The 19053-nt window shown below is 38.8% G+C and overlaps 1 protein-coding gene and 1 long non-coding RNA gene across 3 annotated transcripts in view; one reads left to right on the plus strand and one right to left on the minus strand.

Annotated features, from left to right (window-relative positions):
• Cdh11 (cadherin 11) overlaps positions 1–19053 on the plus strand; it is a 162654-nt gene that overhangs the window by 84769 nt on the left and 58832 nt on the right. The window lies entirely within an intron of this gene.
• LOC128104454 (uncharacterized) lies at positions 597–13103 on the minus strand. The gene is made up of 3 exons (XR_008216008.1): positions 12904–13103; positions 7502–7636; positions 597–3291 (listed from the first exon to the last, which is right to left on the minus strand). It is a non-coding gene; the product is annotated as an uncharacterized LOC128104454 (long non-coding RNA).

A 19053-nucleotide genomic window follows, 5' to 3' on the forward strand; every position in this document is an offset into this window, starting at 1 on the left:
CTCTTGATAAATGACTGAATAGGCAAAATGTAAAAAGAGAAAGAAAGACAGTGAGATTTCAATGGCATGCTGCATACATCCCTGGTACTTAATTCCTAACGCGTTGGCCATTGTGGGGAAGGAGATCAGAAAGAAATACTGAATCATTTGCCTAGTACTCTGAAGCTGGTGACAAAAGGCAGGGCTTGAGCTGATCCTTTACATCCAAATAGAGATTTTTGATCTTCAGTAGAGGACCTTCCTTCTCCAAGATGTCATGCTTGTCTCTCATGGGATTACACACATGGCAGGCCCTAGAATGGGACTCAGTTGGTCCCTTAAGATCTCTACTTTCTCCCTAACTGACAGATGCCCAAGGTCACAATATATCTTGTTTCAGTGTTTTCTTTTTAAAACATCTTCATCTGCCCTGTAACCTTAGTTCTGCTGTGTGTCTTACTATCTTATATTTCGTTCTTTCTAGTTTTAGACAGAGTCAAATGACTGCTTGATTGAATTTAAGATTGTGATTTAAGCATCTCAGCGACCCTTATGTTCAAAGTTCATCGCCCATTAAGGGTTGGAAATAATTCTTGTCACTTGTCTTTGAATTTAACCCTTTTGGGTTCTGTCTTGGGAGAATATGTGAAGCTTCTGAAGTTATCAGAAGACATTTCATTGCAGAAGCCTAGAATATGCCTCTTTACATGATTTGTGGTGTGCAGTGATGTGTTACCACAAAGAGAAGAACTGGCATTTATTTTGTGACTTGATGTTATCTCCATCAGTAGATTTGAATACAATGATTTCTAATGTTTACACAAAATTCATTTCTTTCACCAAAAACAGCAAACTATGTGGGGGAAAATAGTCAATATTCCTACAAGCAGCTGTGGTTTGAATCTAGAATCTCCTAGTTTTCTTGCATTCCAAAGCCAACCCTATGCAGCAAACAACACATCATACCTCTGATCTGGTAAAAGCCACAGGATAAATCAAGCAATTCTTTTTTTTTTCTTCATTAACTTTAATTTTTTTAAATTCATTTTTACATACCAACCACAGATCCCTCTCTTATCTCCCCTCCTCATCTCTCCCACCCCTCATCCCCTTCTCCACCAGGGTAAGTTCTCCCATGGGGAGGCAGATAAGCTTGGTACATTCAGTTGAGGCAGGACTAAGCTTCTCTCCACTTTATCAAGGATGAGCAAGGTGTCTGACCATAGGTAATGGGATCCAGAAAGTCAGCTCATGCACCAGGGATAGATCCTGATCACACTGCCAGGGCCCCCTCAAACAGACCCAGCTATACAACTGTCTCCCTTATGCAGAGGGTCTGGTCCCTGCAGGTTCCACAACTATAGGTCTAAAGTACGTGAGTTCCTTTGGGCTTTGTTCAGTTGTCTCTGTTGATTTCCTCATCATGATCTTGACCTCCTTTTGATTTACAAAGTAAATGATAAAACAAACTAAAAGTAACATGGCTATTAAAAGAAACTGAACAGATTAGGCCGTTTGCAAAAGTCCAATCATTAAAACTAAAATCTTAAGATCATTTGATGAGGGCTATAGTGATATGACTTTGGGTGAGTAATAAAACCTTTGAAAGCTTCGAACTGGGCAGTGGTGGCTCATGCCTTTAATCCCAGCACCCGGGAGGCAGAGGCAGGTGGATCTCTGTGAGCTCGAGGCCAGCCTGGTCTACAGAATGAGTTCCAGGACAGGCTCCAAAGCTACACAGAAAAACCCTGTCTTGAAAAAAAGAAAACAAAAAAAATCCTTTTAAAGCTTCAATTCCTTCATCTATAAGATGTGAATAACATGAGTAAAATCCCATGAAACTGGGAGCACATTGATGAAAGGAGTGTTTTGATCACTCCGCATAACACTGGGCTTCAGATAAGAACTTCACAACTTTACGTCACTGTCATCACTGGTTTTCTGCTCATTCTGCACATCATTCTGCACATCAGGGACACTGAAAACTAGTCTCTGTGAGAGGTACCTTTTCATTTCTTGAGAAAAGATTTCCAGCATCTGTTGCTTGAGTTTTCCTGCCTGGCCCACAGTCAGTACAAATCTCTCTCACCTGCCAGTCCCACAGCCGTCAGACCCAACCAAGTAAACACAGAGACAGAGACTTATATTGGTTACAAACTGTATGGCTGTGGCAGGCTTCTTGCTAACTGTTCTTACAGCTTAAATTAATCCATTTCCATTAATCTATACCTTGCCACATGGCTCGTGGCTTACCGGCATCTTCACATGCGGCTTGTCATCATGGCGCCTGGCAGTGTCTCTCCGACTCAGCCTTCCACTTCCCAGTTTTTTCTCCTCCTTGTCCCGCCTATACTTCCTGCCTGGCCACTGACCAATCAGTGATTTATTTATTGACCAATCAGCAACACATTTGACATACAGACCATCCCACAGCAAGCATCAGCTCTATTATCAATTAACAACTGTTTACTCTCTAGAATCTGAGCACTAAAGACTATAACTGGCTTATTCTTTGCTCCATTGATTAAATGAGGAGAAACATAACCCTCACCTTTGTCATTTAGTTCATGTATAAAATGATCAAATGTTCATAAAAGTTCTTTGTCAATTACCAAGTACACCAGAACATGATATATTATCTTAATTTCTCTACTAAAGATATGCCATAAATAGTATAGATACTACTGGCATTCATAAAGCATTTGTGTCTTGTTAAGCAAGTATGTATAAACCATTAGCAGATGGGCTGGTAATGCAACCTTCTAATTTCAGCTTCAGTACCTGTTCATTAAGACCCACTTTCTAGCAGTGGCCTTCCAGTAGATGCTGTGGATGCTAGCAGGCCATAGGTCACAATAGTTAGTTGTGACATCCTGTGGTTCCACTGGGTTTGGATTCCAACAACTGATGTACTTTGTGACTTAGTCTGATTGCCAACCATCTTCTGGATTCCACTTCCTCATTTGCAAAATAAAGGTAGAAATACCAACCTCATTGAGAACCTAAGGAGAGTAAAGAAGATAGTGACCACAAAGCTACAGGATATTCCTTAGTGTAAGGGACCAGAAAACCTCCTAACTACAGCTGAATGCTTTTCTGTGATTGACAGATAATCTCTTTTCTCTTGTCAGGCCATTCAATAAAACACTAATGAGTTTGTGTCCTCCCCTTTAGTTGGGTTCCCAGGAGCTCAAGGTCACAGCCATCTGAGTTCTGCCTCTCCACTTCTTGTCTTTCACTGGCTCAGTTGAACGTCAGGTTCTCCAAGTCAGTTCCAACATAGTGCGATTTCTGCAGGTTCCAATGCCTCTTCTTGGTAAATTGAGAAATGGGAAGAGAATGAGAATGGAAGAAATGGAGCAGAACAGATCAACCATTAAGTCAGTATGCACAGTCATTCCCTATAAATGACAAAGGACCTGTATAAACTCTATCCACATGACCAGTCAGCTCCCTGTAGCCCAGCTAAACCCGAATTGATGCTACTAGAAAAAGAATTAAGGGAAATGTAACATCATTAAATTTGGAGGTCAAGGCCTTGATGCTGATAATCATAGAAGACAGTTATTTATTGAGCATTTATTATATACAATAACTACTATAATGTTATAAAATTACCTCATTTGACTCTCATATTAATGCACAATAATTTCAGTTTCCAAATAAAGAATAACAAAGTGGGTTCTTGGTCAGACTGCAGGGAGCTAGTGGTGAGTGGGCAGGATGCCTGGGAGATGAGGGACATCAGAGCACTAGGCTCTTCTCCAGTCTAACTCAGTCTGCAATTTGTCCTTCTCTGTTTGTATTAGTGTCTCGTGGTTGCCATAGTGACAAAATACCACTCAGTTATGACTTAAATAACTGAAATTTATTGTCTCTCAGTTCTGCAGAAAGTATCAAGTCAAACTCTAAGCAGAATTGGTTTCTTCCGTGCGCTTTGAGGAAGAGTGGGTTCATGCCTTTGCCTTCATTTCCAGAAGCTTCTCACTTGCCTTTATTTGTAACCAATCATTTCCTGATGTCAGTTCCCCCCTTTTCTATTGCTATCAGTCATATTAGATTCTCTTACTGAATAATTCGATAGTTTATCTTAACTTGACCATTTACAAAGATCCTATGTTCAAATAAGTCCATATTCAAGGTATTATGAGTTAGGACATCAACTTTTGGGATGATAAATTTGACATTGTAATATCATTCAATCTTATTTCTAGATATTCCTTTCAGGCACAAATATATGGGATTTTTTTTTTCTTTGCACCATCATTTATCAAACACCTACCGAAGTGTGCTTACATACACAATACTATGCCCCGGTAGACATAAGGTGACAAACTCAGTACCCTGCTCTTTATCTTTATGAAGAATCTCATGCTGATCATAGTACCAGAGCTAGACTTTCCATCATTAACACTGAATGGCTTATCTAGGGAGAAAAAAAAGTGAGCTCAACTTAAATTTTCTCAATAAACCTTGAGAGAATAACCAGAAGCCCAACATTAATATTTGATGGCTCTTATGTGCATGTTCATAGTTGTGATTTCTGTGTGGCTTTGAAGAGTTCTTGTCACTCTATGTGTGGTGAGATGTCATTCCAGGCCTCTCAGACCATGCCTCACAAGCAGGATGGGCTCAACCAGGGCATATCACTTATTAGATGGTAGAGTGATTAGCCTGTGCTCTGCTTAATTAAGCCTTAGTTAATGGGCAAGCGTTTCTTTTAACAGGCTTGCTGTCACTTCATCAGTTATTTAAGGCAGTTCATTTCACAGCAGGGGGAAAAGAAAGAGAGGAGGAAAAAAATCCTCATTTGCTCAAACTCAATTGGTTTGAGGAAAAGCGTGGCTGTCTCGAAGGTGCCTAATTGCTGCTGTGATCATCTGCTTATTCTCTATTTAGTCCCAGCATTCTTATTGAAACGCTAATCAGGCTTAGGTCTCACCTCTTGATGAATGATTTTGTAAAAACTTGATATTCGTCATCTTAGCTAGGAATGTCTGCATGCAAGTCTAATGCGGCTGAGGCTGAATGGGAGGATAACTAATGCCCTTAATTTTGCAAAGAGGCCCATGATTTGATACATACAGGGCAGATCAGGGGAAATCAGAATGAAATTAATTTCCTTCTTTGCATAGGCATCACCTCTGTTATATCAAGAGCTACTTTTCTTCGGATGTTTTTGCTGGAGCTTCAGAGAATGAATGCTTGGCGTATATGTGTGGGATTATTTCTGTCACTGGGGTCAAATTCAGGTTATGCCCTTTTATCTGGTGTCAGAAGTTGGGGAACTTAAAGTTATCTAATTCTGTGTGTCAAGGGAGGGATAACAATCACCCTCTCACAAGACTGCAAGGATCAAATATAATTCATGCTTCTAGCTCAAGGTCTAACATGGTTGATGTACAATATAACACTCACTCTTCCAATGTGTTCTCTGTTTGCTCCTGCACTAGCTCTCAAAAGGTAAAACACAGATATTTTGTTAACTTCAAATAGTCAAGACACATCCTTAGTCTGAGACACTGATGCTGTGCTCATTCTGGGTTCTAGTTTAATGCATCCAAATGAACATTGGACAACTGAAACAGTTTAATGCATCCAATTACTTTGACTCATAGACACAAGCATGATGGACATTTGGCTTTTCTTCTGCATGCTTATCGGACTTTTTATCCATCTTTGCCAGCTTCAGCATAACTATTTTCTTTACTCATATTCATCAAAAAGATATAGTTGCTGATGTTATTATTTTATTTATCACTTAGTAATCTCGTGTGTTTTTCACTGCCTGTCCACATATGTTGCCTTACCCCTTTCCTGTACCTTGCATAGTCAGTACTTGTAATTCATAGGCTTGAATTCTGGTGATCACCTATACACAGGATCTATTTTCAGTGTTTTATGTATTTGATTATGTTGTTCCTTCTGCCTGGAGTACTATTCCTTGCAACATTTGGTTCCTTTGCATACATCAAAATTTAATCCAAACATCCCTGTTTGCCCACTAACCCATCCCTGATTAACTGCCTGTTAGCAGTCTGCTTTGTATGACTCCCCTCTGAACCCTGCATTGGCCCTCATCAAAGTACTTTTTACATTGTAGTTGCACTTATCTAAGATCTGGTCTGCCTCCCAGCCTACCCCATCAAGTTATCTTCTAATTTTCTAGCTACTTTCACAAGATCTCACCCTCTTCTCTCTGTGTCTCTTACCTTGCAATACCAGGTTCCCACCCAGCAGCCCAAAACTTGGGAATGAATACATTTCTGCCACTTTGCAATACCTGGTAATAGATATCTATCTATGAGTGCTGCTTCCTGAAAAGACCTCAGAAGTTGTTCACTAATCATGTATGGCAGTGCTCCTAATGAGATATAAATGATCTTGACTCCAGGATTACAGTATCAGTTGTTTCTGAAAACTGTGTCAACCCAGAGGATGAAAGAGAACCCCTAATTCCTCAACCAATTAGCATCAAAGATAATCCTTTCATCCTTAGGTCTTTTACATTTCAGGTCATCTGTCAATAGGAAGGGCTTTTCTCCTTTCTCTAGGGAAATCAGATTTCAACTGAAGTTCTTTGACCTCAGAATGGTGGATGCAAAAAGTTCCCAAACTGTCAGCTTTTCTCCAGATGAGATCTCCTCTGTGCTGTGAGGCAGCCTCTTTGGGGATGAGACAGAGCATCTTCAGTTCACAGAGATGAGAGTTGGAAAGAAACTGACTCTGAGATTTAGAATTATAGTAATTTGGAGCTTGAAGGTTGGTTTACCTGGCTCAGTTCATTGTTTTAGTTTCCAATTGGGCTAATAGACAAAATATAGAATACCAGTTAAAATTGGATTTCATGTAGAATCAGTGATTTTTTTTTAGTATAAATCTCCCAAACTATATGAATATCAAGGAACAAAACCATTAAGAAAACACTAGTGCTACTTACCTAGTACAGAAATTTAATTAGAAGACTGGTATTTAAATTTCTAAACCTGATTCTATTTCCCATGCATGTTGATAGCTTGGGCCTTATTATAGGAGAGTCTTGTTATAGCAGATATGATAAAGTTTTTGAACCATTAGCTAGCTAGACTTTCTGAGGCCCAAGCCACTATTTGTTGTTAAAGTCTTGTGATCTGGAGGGGGAGTCTTTCAAATCCATTAAAAAATGCTTTTTGCAAATTGGTGATGATTATTGTTAGGATACCTAGAAGTCTTTTTTATTTCATCAAAGTCAGTGTTAGTTTATTATGGTCCCCAACTCTAGAAAGATGAGTCATCTTAAGATAGTTGGATCAAGACTATTTGTGATAACTTTCTCAGTTATTCTTGCTACAAACGTCAGGGGAATTTTTTTTTCAAACACATCACATTATTATATGTAATAATGGAAACTTTGTTGTGTAGAACACTGAAAAAGAGGCAAAAAGAAATCTGCCATGCAGAACCGAAATCACACTATAGAACAAGGAGAAAGCATTAATGGGGAAGCTTTTCATTTGGCCCAATATGTGGTGGACAGTCTCACCATATAAACTTTGAGTTTCGCAGGCCCACCAAGTAGTTGATTCAAAGTTCTTCAGTAATTGGTGAGGGAAAGAATTGCCATCACTCTTCTGCAACCGCAGTGTCTCCTCTTTGAGCTCTCCTTGTTCCAGGATGGCTTAAGGGGAGAAAGAAAACCACATCATTACAGCAAAGCCTTTATTACTCTTTGTAGAACTTCATTTTCATCTTTTCTCATTTGTATTCTCAAAGTTCAATGCCAGTGCCAAGTATTTTTTGTATTTGTATTTGTTTGAAGAAGAATTTTCTTCTTTAAAATATTTTTAACAACATGTCTACTGTGTTTTCTCTGATCCCAGGAACACTTATTTCCTTTGGCTCTTGGTTAGATGCTGCCATACTTCACTCAAAGTGACACCTCCATCCCTCCATTTCAAGAAGCCAATACTCTGCTCACTATATGTTAATTAGGGTAACACTTAAATCTTTCTTATTCAGGAGAAAGGTTTTACTTAAATATAGTTTACTTGCACAAAAAATGTTTTATTGTGATAAAAACTCCATAAGGTTTACCTTGCATTTTAAAAAAAGTATTTGTAGTACTGCTTACTATAGATACAATATTGTATAGCAGGTCTCTAGAAATATGCTCATTTTGTTCCACTGGCATTTGCATCTGTTGATTAATTAATTAATAAGTCCCTCATCCCCCTCCTAACTCCAAACAGCAATTATTGTTTAATATTATTAATTTCAGTCTTTAAGATACTTGATACAAATGTGACCATGTGGAATTTGTCTCCTTTTGATTATATTATTTCATTCTATATCATATCCTGAAGATGTTTTCCATGTTGTTGCATATTGTGCAAGAAGATCTCAAAACTCGCCCAAGCACTAAGAGCTGGGCATTTGTTTTGGTGGTTATATGATCTAGAAAATATTAACAGAAGAAAAGCACTTGTACTGAACAGCAGTGGAGAGCTCAGTTCATCCTGTACCGTGGCATTCAATAGCATCTTACAAAGATGCAGCCATAGAGTCAGCTGCAGAAAGCAGGGAATGGAAAGACAGTGATGCATATGGACATATGCATCTTGGAGAGGGTGGTGGTGGTGCTGTTTGTAGATATAATAACTTTAAAACTACAAACACTCTTAAGATCCTTAGACTCTTTGACCTGGTTCATCCACAGAATGCTCACTTGGGGATGGTGCATTGACACAGCAGAGATACATAGACACAAGCAGGACACAGCTTGTCTCTTCCATCTTCTCAATCTAGATACAGGTGGGACCCCAAGCCAGAGGCAGGCTCCAGTTGTTACTCAAGCAGACCTCAAGCTCCCTAAGCATTTCAACTGGGTTCTCAGAAGGGCAGTGGTCACAGCAATAACCAGACAGTTGGTTTCGGAGAAAACATGGCCTGAACTTGTGATATAGAAAGCACAATCATAGGAAAGAGATGGGGTAGAGAACAGCAGTATGTCTTCCTTCCATTTCTACCTTGAAAACTTCTACCTATGTTTTCTGAATCTAGATACTTTGTGATGTTTCCTGTAATCCTGAATGTATCTTCACTTGTCTTGGTGCCAATCTGTGATATTAATTTGATCAACTGGCTTGCCCTGAACCCGTTAGTCATTTTCTCTGGGTGAATATTTATTGACTCAACTAACTTTCAGTACTGACTCCCTCTTCCCTCTGAGAGTACAATCTAGATCAGAGTAGGGTAGAGGGGTTTAAACCTTGGAGACATCTTACAGTTATCTAGAAATAAAAGAGATGAAGGATACTTTGATGTTTCACAAAGTCAGCACAATTTCAATGTTTAGATTGAGAAGCAGTAGGAGCCTGTGAACCATGAGACCAAGCCATGTTCCAGTGGTTTCCAGGTTAGACAGCCTTTACTTGCAAGGGTGTGCCTTTCTAGCATACTTTACCACAAAGGCAGCCAGTCTTGATAGGCACTTCGTGATTTATTGATCTTTCACAATCTGCTTCTTGCTTGATTGAAATCATTGTGACTCAGCAGAGTTTTTCCTTAGGAAGTATTGCCAAAGGGCATTTTCCAACCAGTGATGCCATAGATTGCAAATTTATCCTTTCAGAAATCTCTTTAGAAGATGTAATTGGTCAGTAGACTGCAAGACCTCTAAACCAAAGGCCAAATCCATGTCTGGCCACATATGTTCCTCCTGGGGAGACATTATACTGCTAACATCACTTAACTCTTTTTTTGTGAACAACATACCTGATATCTTGGACAGTGATTTGTTCATGACATCACATGGAACTGTTTCCTGTTAGGTGGGCTCCATTTGCTAGAAGGTACTTACTATCTGGCTGACTTCCTACAGTTTCTCGCACTGCTTAGATCTGTTACTTATTAGCACATTCTTAGGAGACTCAGACAGTGAGGGATGCACAGCAAAATTCTGTTCTAATGTGAAAATGGTCCAAGAAAGCATTTTGAAAAAAAAAAAAAAAAAGAAGTCATGATTTATTCATTTGGAAACTGTTACAAGGAGTGAGTTAAGATGGAAAACATCTGTGGTATGATGGAGGATTCTTCTAAGCCAGTGTGGTCATTGCTTAAGGTAGAAACTATAAAGGCCTGTAGGAGAACATCTATTGGCTAAGAATTCCAGGAACCCATAAACTGCTTGACCACAAAGAATATATTTCACTACAATTTTGTATTTTACTATTTCAGAAATTCCATTCTCCACCAATATTTCTTAAATGGCTATCATGTAGAAAAAGAGCTAGCTGGATTCTGTGTACCTCCTAAAGGCAAACATTAGGAGTATTATAATAGAATATATCTTTGCAAAATGCTAAAGAATAGATAAGCAAGAATTTCTGGGTGGGCCATGTATAGCTTCAAAGTCCATTTTGGGACCTAGGTAAACAACTGAAAAAAAAAATAATGTCCCGTGCCCTTTTTTTTTCCTTATCTGGACAGTAGAAGCAATGACACTACTATGATAAAGATGCTGTAGAGAAACTGATCATTCAGAATGGAAGTTAAGCACATGTCCCAGTGCCTGTTACATAGGAGATATGCAGTGAAAAGAAGCTGCTTGGTAGATGATGCACTAGCAGGCTGTTCTGCAAGGTCAAAAAAATGATCCACTTACCCTTGCCCTTCATTACCCCCAAAGAGAGCTTAGGGGAGTGCGAGGTCCCAGCTGGATCAGGAACAGAGTGGGAGAACAAGGAAAGAGATACCATGATAAATGAAGACCTCATTGGAATAGGAAGAAGCAGAGTGCTAGAGAGGTCCCCAGAAATCCACAAAGATATCTCCACTATAGACTACTGGCAATGGTCGAGAGAGTGCCTGAACTGACCTACTCTGGTGATCAGATGGCTGAACACCCTAACTGTCATGATAGAACTTTCATCCAGTGTCTGATGGAAGCAGATGCAAAGATCCATGGCCAAGCCCCAGGTGGAGCTCCAGGAGTCCAATCGACGAGAGAGAGGAGGGATTATATGAGCAAGAGATATTGAGACCATGATTGGAAAAAGCACAGGGACAAATAGCCAAACTAGTGGAAACACATGAACTATGAACCAATAGCTGAGGAGCCCCCATGGAACTGGATCAGGCCCTCTGGATAAGTGAGACAGTTGATTAGCTTGAACTGTTTAGGAGGCCCCCAGGCAGTGGAGCTGGGACCTGTCCTTGGTGCATGAGCTGGCTGTTTGGAGCCTGGGACCTATGTTTGGAGTCTGGGACCTATGCTGAGGCACTTTGCTCAGCCTTGTTGTAGGGAGGAGGGGACTGGACCTGCATCAATTGAATCTACCAGGCTGGGCTGACTCCCCAGGGAGGACCTTGCCTTGGAGGATATGGGAATGGAGGGTGGATTGGGGGGAAGACTGGGGGGTGGGAGGAGGGAGGACAGGGGAATCCGTGGCTGATATGTAAAACTAAATTAATTATAAAATAAAAAAAGAAAGAAAATGATCCACAATGGCTATACTTTGGATTTTGAATATATAGGTGAATTGAGTATACAGAAACCAAAAATGAAAGAATAAATATCAAGTAGCAAGGAGATAGATAGAATAGATTGCTAGTAAAATGCCAATGTAGCTGACAGAGAGTCCAGCAGAGACTAGGGTAGTTTGAGTGGAAGAGCAAGTAATTAACACTGTCAAATTGGGGACATACAGATAGATCAGTCAGGAAGGCCAAGGCAGCCAGACTTAGTTACCCACAGAGCTTCCTCTCAGGGTTGGGCTTCTGAACAGAGCAGTCTCTGAAAGTAGAAGGGGAAGCTAGAGAATAAAAATGATTAAAATTCCTATATAAATATATGAAACCATTGAACAATAAAAATAAATTAAATGAAAGTGCAATTCTGGGAGCTAAAATAATCTTAAAAGGTCACAAAAAAGCATTCGAATCCACAAGATCCCAAAAGATCTTTTGGTAGAAGACCTACTTACATATTAATGAAACCCAGAGAAATAAATGAATATAAAGAAAACTACACAAGATACATCATAGCTGAATTACTGAAAGCTAAAATGAAATGTCACATCTAGAGAAAAAGAAATTAAATGATGTCCAATGCCTCATGAGAAAAATTTGCGGCCAGAGACAGCAGAATAATATCCTTAGAGACCTGAAAGAGTAAAAGAGCTGCCAATTCTGAATTTTATATTCAGGGAAAATATTCTTCTAAAATAAAGATATTTTCGGTTAATGGAAATTAAGAAGACGCATCGCCAGCCAACTTTATAATATGAGAAGTGTGAGGAGAATTCAGGCAGAATTCAGGACATAAAGCCAACTGGGAATCTGGACGCTTCAGAAGAAAGGGGAAGCATGAGAAGGGAGAGTGAGTGGACAACTGAGAAGACCACCTTTGTGTCTTAATTTCTCTAAGATACAAAGACTATTTAAAATAAAAGCCATAAGAGTAGCTAGTTGACAATACATGTAAATATAGCACAAATGATAGTTACTGTAAAAAACAAACAAACAAACAAAAAAAAACAACAAAGCGTTTCAACAAACCAATGCATTTATAAAAGTGGTAAACTTTTCAAATAAAATTGAGGAAGATTGTATAGCTTCTAAGAGACCTCTGGGTGTAGGTCAAAGAAAAAGAAAACAGATTCATTGTTACACAATGGTCTTTTCTTAAAAAAATAATTGCATCTGGCCAGTGAATATTTTGTGGGGATTTGCATGAAACAGACTTGGGGTTGGGGGAGGGGGCAGATAGAATGCAATGCTGAATAATGTTTATATTTTATTTATTAAAAAAGATTTTGTGTTAGATAAAATAGAATAACAATGAAAATGTATGGATTATAAAAAGCAATAAACACACACACACACACACACACACACACACACACAAACACACACACACACACAACTCTGGAAAAGATAGCTTACATCAATTTCCCATCAGCTTTGCCTCTTCTCATGATTGCTTCATTCTCATCCCATATCATGGAAAACTTGAATGGTCCAGAATTTCTGCAGAGGATCTTGTGATTTGGGTCTCCTTAGAGCCCATGACTCATATGTAATAGCTTTCCTATTGGAGTCATACCTCCACCCTGTGGCCACCACACAGCATCTCACATGGAAGAACTGAGGTCATCATCTTAGTCCTCTCATAGGAGCACAATAGGATTCATGGGTTCTGGGATGAACAGAAAGGAAGTGTGTAGGTATAAAAGGAACCTGCTTTCAGTATCTAGGAAATATTTTTTTTAATCTGAGAAAAATGAAAAAAAAATACACTTATACACCTATCTGTCCTGCAATAATAAAGGATAATTTACATTTATCTACAATCCACAATGCTGAACATTGAAAGTCAAAGCCTTTAAAATTAGCTGAAGAAGTCCAAAGTGTCATGGCTGTCAGCATTTTTCACCCTTATTCTCACCTACATAACCCACATTATGCTTTTATTAATGCTTCTTCATCCATTATCTTACTTGAACCTGATATTACCTAGAGAGCAAGGGAGGTCAGACAACATTCATCTTGTTCTTCATACAAGAAAACAGCCTGGTTGGAGGAAAGGGAGTTGTCAGTTGTCAGGGTTGCCAACACTTCCTCAGTGGAGGCCTCCTCCTCATGCTAGGAGATTATGGGCATTGAAGCAAGAATTTCTTAACCTGCTGAGACGGAGAGCCCACTAGGTATCAAGATATCACAAATGCTTTCGCTTTTCTTTATTTTTTTATAATAAAGAAGAGCTGGTTTCCAACAAGAAATTTTATTGAATCTAGCTTTCTGCAGTCCGAGGAATGTGCAGGGTTTCAGCTCAGGCATCCGCACACATTGTAGCCCTTCCTACCTAGATTTTTCTGCTGATTTCCTTTGGCAAGTCACCCGAGCAACCAAGCCCTTCATTTTACAGACGTAAAGACTGGGGTCTGGGAACATAACACAGTGAGTTAATATCAGATCTTAAAAGTCCAATACAGCTTCGTTTGTGTATCTCCATCAATCAAATAAACATTATCTGTTTCAGAGGGTATTTTCACATCTAAGACAAAGATTGACTAACAAGACAGTTTGCAGGGACTTAAATACCTACTTGAAATGGCTGAACACTTATTTAAATGGTACTAGTATATTGAGACACTAGGTACTATGGCTTAGCTTAAAATTTAAGAGCTATAGACAATGGAATTCCCTTGGATCTTCAAAAATACTATATTCTTGGCTTAATTTATTTTTGTTTGACTTAGTGCATGGTAAGGAATTTTGTTGGCTCCCTAGGTGATTCTACTGTTCAGTCAGAGTTGAGAGTAGAATGTCTAGATATTCAGTTCCATGAAGGCAAAATCAGTTTCTACTGTGGTCCTTTGTATACAGTATAAATGAATTGAGGAGTTTGTCACCATCTAAGTTTATGGAGAATTTAAGGTATACTACATGTCTTTGTAGGGCCAGAAAACCATTGAAATATCCTATTTGAAAATATTAATGGACAGTGTGGTCCAAAGAAAAGGAAATTGTCACTTCAACCCAAGGGAAAAAAAGGGAAGAACATTTCTTTGCAATAATTACTGCAGTAATAAATTAAAAATAAAGTATATGGGTATATGTATTTTTTTTGCTTTTTTTTTTTTTTGCCAGAAATGTATTTAGAACAACAGATTATTCTTCTAGGAAAGTCAAAATCCACATCAGTAATTCTCAATGGGATTAACACAGGATTATAGAAAATGTAATTAAATGAACCATACTATCTGAGACCCACAAAAGACACTTGACATTGCCTTTGAAAGCCCTGTGTGTCCTGTGCTGGGTTCAGCTTCAGCAAATACTCTACAAACATAGGAGGCGCTGGTGAGTTCGCTGTGTCCCATTGCTTTTCTTTCGTCAGGACTTTAAAAAAAAAATACCATTCTTTTTGATAAATAGCATTAATTTACTGGAAAAATGGGTTTTAAAGTTTGGATTTATTGAAACAACAATGAGATAATTATGAAGCTTTCTAAAAATAAGTGGGTAAGACATCTTTGTATTATACATGGGCATATAAAAGAGCCATTTAAATATGTCCCAGGGTTTATTTAGACTGCTCTGAGCACGATGGGGTGGTCCAGACAGGAACATTAAGAAAGAGACCTCTGAAACAGCCCACCCACATGCTGGTTAAAATCAGGCCTCTGGTAATTGAAAGCAGCTTGACTGCATTCCTCTCTCCTCTTAAGGCCATCCATGCATTAGTTTAGCTGCAGTGATGCCTATGGATCTCAGCGGATAAGGTCATGGAATATATGCTTCTGACAGAAGTTGTGGTTCTGGACACTGGTGACTTCAGGCACTCTCTTCCCTGGTGGTAGTGATCAGTCAACAAGTCCTTGTCAACAATGAAGCCCAACTTCAGACAATCCTTCGTCTCACTGTTTATCTATCAGAAAACAGACTGTTTCACAGTAGCTCTGTGCAGGACCTCAGGTACCAGGGAGAATATGTAGATTAATATCTCTTGTTTCTTTCGCCCCTGGCTCTTAGGAATACTCTTAGGTTATCTAGGGATGTATTTCCCTTTATAAATCCAAGTTTCTTGTTTCCATAGAAATGGCTGAACAAAATACTACATTTAGGGCAGGAGACATCTATACTATGAAAATTGTCTTTAACCTCCTGGTATTTTTTTCTCTCTCTCTGTGGAGTAGGGAGTCCAGGTTTTGTTCATGCCATCTAGTTTTAAGTGTTATCTATCACCTCTGTATTTCAGTTTCCTCTCTTGTCTAATGAAAAGGAAAAAAAAAAAAAACCTTAATAGTTGAAAGTCTCTACCTTATCATCCAAATCTTAAATTCTGGAAATTAACAATGTAACAAAATCTCCCAACCTGAAACAGAGAAGTCAACATTGGTGACAGTTATTCAAGGAAGAACTTTGGGAGGAAGTCCAGTGGTTTCACAAGAAAGAGTTTAAAATCCAATGTTCTTGTGCCCAATCCATTCCTTCTACTGAGGCTAAGAACTTCAGTATCCTCTCCTCTGTCTACTTCCTTACTGCCCTATCTTGGATATGTGAATTCCAAAGGCCATCTGCATGTTTTCTAGAATAGTTCCCTACCCACTACCACCACAGCTTTATTTTCCTAGGTCTCACATAGAGTTTTGTCATCATCAAGAAGTCTTTGATGATATGCCTTCTTCTATCAAGAGCTTTGTAGAGTTCTGATACTTCACTGTCTACGCCTGGCTACTCAGCTCTTAAAATGTAGCTCCTCTGACCTGTGACTTAAGAATGAAATATCCACTAAACTCAAAAACAAAATAGCAAAACAAAACAAAAACAAAGTAAGATAGCTTATTACTTTATATTTTGAATACATACTACAATGATCTGATGGAGGCATTCAGTATATGATAAAATATGTTGTTAAAATTAATTTCTTTAATATTTAAAATATTTACTATTTTTACATTAAATATGTGTTTTTTTTTCTGAAAATGCAATTTACCTATGTGACTTCTGTTACAGTTTCTGTATATACTGCTGGTCTACTTTATGTTAAACCTATCACAGATATTAGTCACTATGTTTAGCGATGCCTGGTAGAAATACTGGTTCCTTGTTTCTGCTTATGTGCAGTAATGAGTTCTTGGAATCTTTTGGAGCAAGTACATTACTTATCAGGGCTTTAGAATGTATTTTGTTGTTAATATTCTTTGTTATTTCTTGGGTACTGGCTATGTTCTGTGTAACAGCAATGGGGAGCAAGGGAACACTTTCTCTTCACAGACTGCATTTTTGTGCTTACCAGATAATGAGTGACAAGCACAGCACCCTTGTTACATCACTTCTTTTTTTAATCTTGCTTTCCCCCATTGAGACTGGTCTGACAATGTTTACCATTTTCAGCATGGTGGCCTGAAGACTCAGTGGCGCTGATGCACACAGCCAGTGAGTAGTAAATTAGCTGTATTCGTCCAAGGCCTCTGACACTGGACCTTACACTCAGTTTTGCCACTGCTGAGGAATCTTAGCTCTGGTTCTCCAAAATTCCTCTGAGAAGTTGGATACCATTAATATCCTGGCCAGTAATCATCAATGCATTCTTAACCAAGGAAGTCCAACTCCTCATGCCTAGATTCAGGACTGGCTCTGTTAGGAGGCTTCTCCTTTGCCCATTGCCGGGGGCGCTATTCTCTAGATTTCAATGAAATCAATGCTTGTGAGCCTTCATGTAGTTCATAAGGATAGGCCTACTGGCTGGCCTTATACCTTACCAAGGGTTGAAAAACGCCCATCCAGGGAAAGTTGTCCAAACACTGACCTACAGACTCTTTCAGACAGAAACATTCAATGAACTATTTCTGTTCTTCTATTTTAGAGGAGATACTTGGTCCCAAGGAAGAAGTACTTTGTCTAAGTTGTACAATTTTGTACTAGCAGAACCGAGATATGCTACAGTTATATGCATCTTCACTTTTGGTCTCGAGATCTTTGGTCCAATCTTCTTTGGAAATTCAGAGACAAAAAAAGGCATTTTATACAATTGCATTAATTCTCTTTACAGTGGCAACAGTTTCACTTTTGGTCAGAAAAAAAGAACTGCCAATTCTTTTCACTCAGATTACTATGCATTTCTACATTTGCTGTTGGGGTGATAAAACCAAACTCTCAGGCTAGTTCATACACAGGAGGTAGAGTCATCTTATAGATAGGGCATTGACCAGTGGGTTTGGCCCCATGGTAATGGTAAAAGGACAGTCACTTAGTTCTTCAGAGAATCAAGTTTACATTTTTGGTCATTTGCATGGTTCAAGGAGAGATGCTATAGTTTCTCTTTTGCTTCTAATTGCTTTGGTTATGGCCTTGAAACCTGGACAATTGCCTATCACTTTGTGGCTGCTCTATCCTTCAGGTACCTCCTAACCCTAATGTGCCAGGCCCTTCACTAATTACAAATGTTTTCTGCTGTCTTTCATTCAAATTCCTGGGAATTCTGATTTCCCTAGTCTGTCATTTGGATACAGATGATACTGAATTGAATGATCAACAGTTAGTTTATGGTTTACTTGTCAGTGTAGCAGGACTGGTTTAATCAACCATAGCTCAGAGTGGTAGCAGACAAGACATTGGATGCGATGGCTATGGCTGTTTGCTTTGAAGGGGTTAGGGTTGGCAGCTGCTACAGGAGTGATCGATGCGTTACAGGATCATGTGCTAAGCTGACAGCAGTTGCAGGTTCCTCTGTGCTTTGTATGTAGTGTTGTTTGTGCTGATGTTTCATTTACTACTTAGACCATGGACTATCATTCTTTGAGGAAGTGTAAGGGTCAGAAGTACACTGATGCCTATGTACAAGGTCCCATCCAGGTCTGATCCTGAATGAAAGAAGGGGCAAATAAAGATCACTTTCTACATATTTACTGTTTGGAGACAAAGAGAAGTTTATGCCTAAGCCTTTCATGTCACAGATGGTGTTACATTAGACTGAGTATTTGCTCATCATTAACACTTTGTGTTGGTCTTCCCTCAGGTAGTTTAGTTCATGCCACAGAAAAGTTGAAAGTGAAATCTATTTCTTTCCACACATTCCTATTCCACATGACTATTCACAGTCAGAGAAGACACTGCTCACAATATTGCTTCCTGTAGATGTATTTATTTATATTAATGATTAACATTTAGAAAATCTTACAATGAAAAAGACTGTCTTAAGAATTGAGTGGAGCATGAATAATGTTATTCTTTGGACACATTGGACATAACTATTTTATTGCTTAAACATGATTGAATTATTATGAGACATGAGGTCTTAGCTTAGCTTCCCATTGAAAGCTTATGACCAAGAAACTCCAAAAGTAACATATATTAAGCTATACTGAAAAATGCAATGACATGCTGTACAGCAAGCCCTCCCATGCTGAACAGTATTACAAAAATCAGAAAGCTTGGAAAGGATGAAAGTACTATCACTACTTCTACTTAATTTTCTGAAATCCGTAAGGGATTTAACCAGATTTTGGACCAAGGTTTGCACAACTCATAGGTTATCAGATGCCATTCCTAATTCTAAAATGGTGCTTCCATAGTTCTTTTTGTATC

Source organism: Peromyscus californicus, unplaced genomic scaffold, assembly GCF_007827085.1.
Source record: "Peromyscus californicus insignis strain IS unplaced genomic scaffold, ASM782708v3 Scaffold_8__1_contigs__length_139910024, whole genome shotgun sequence".
Taxonomy (NCBI): domain Eukaryota; kingdom Metazoa; phylum Chordata; class Mammalia; order Rodentia; family Cricetidae; genus Peromyscus; species Peromyscus californicus.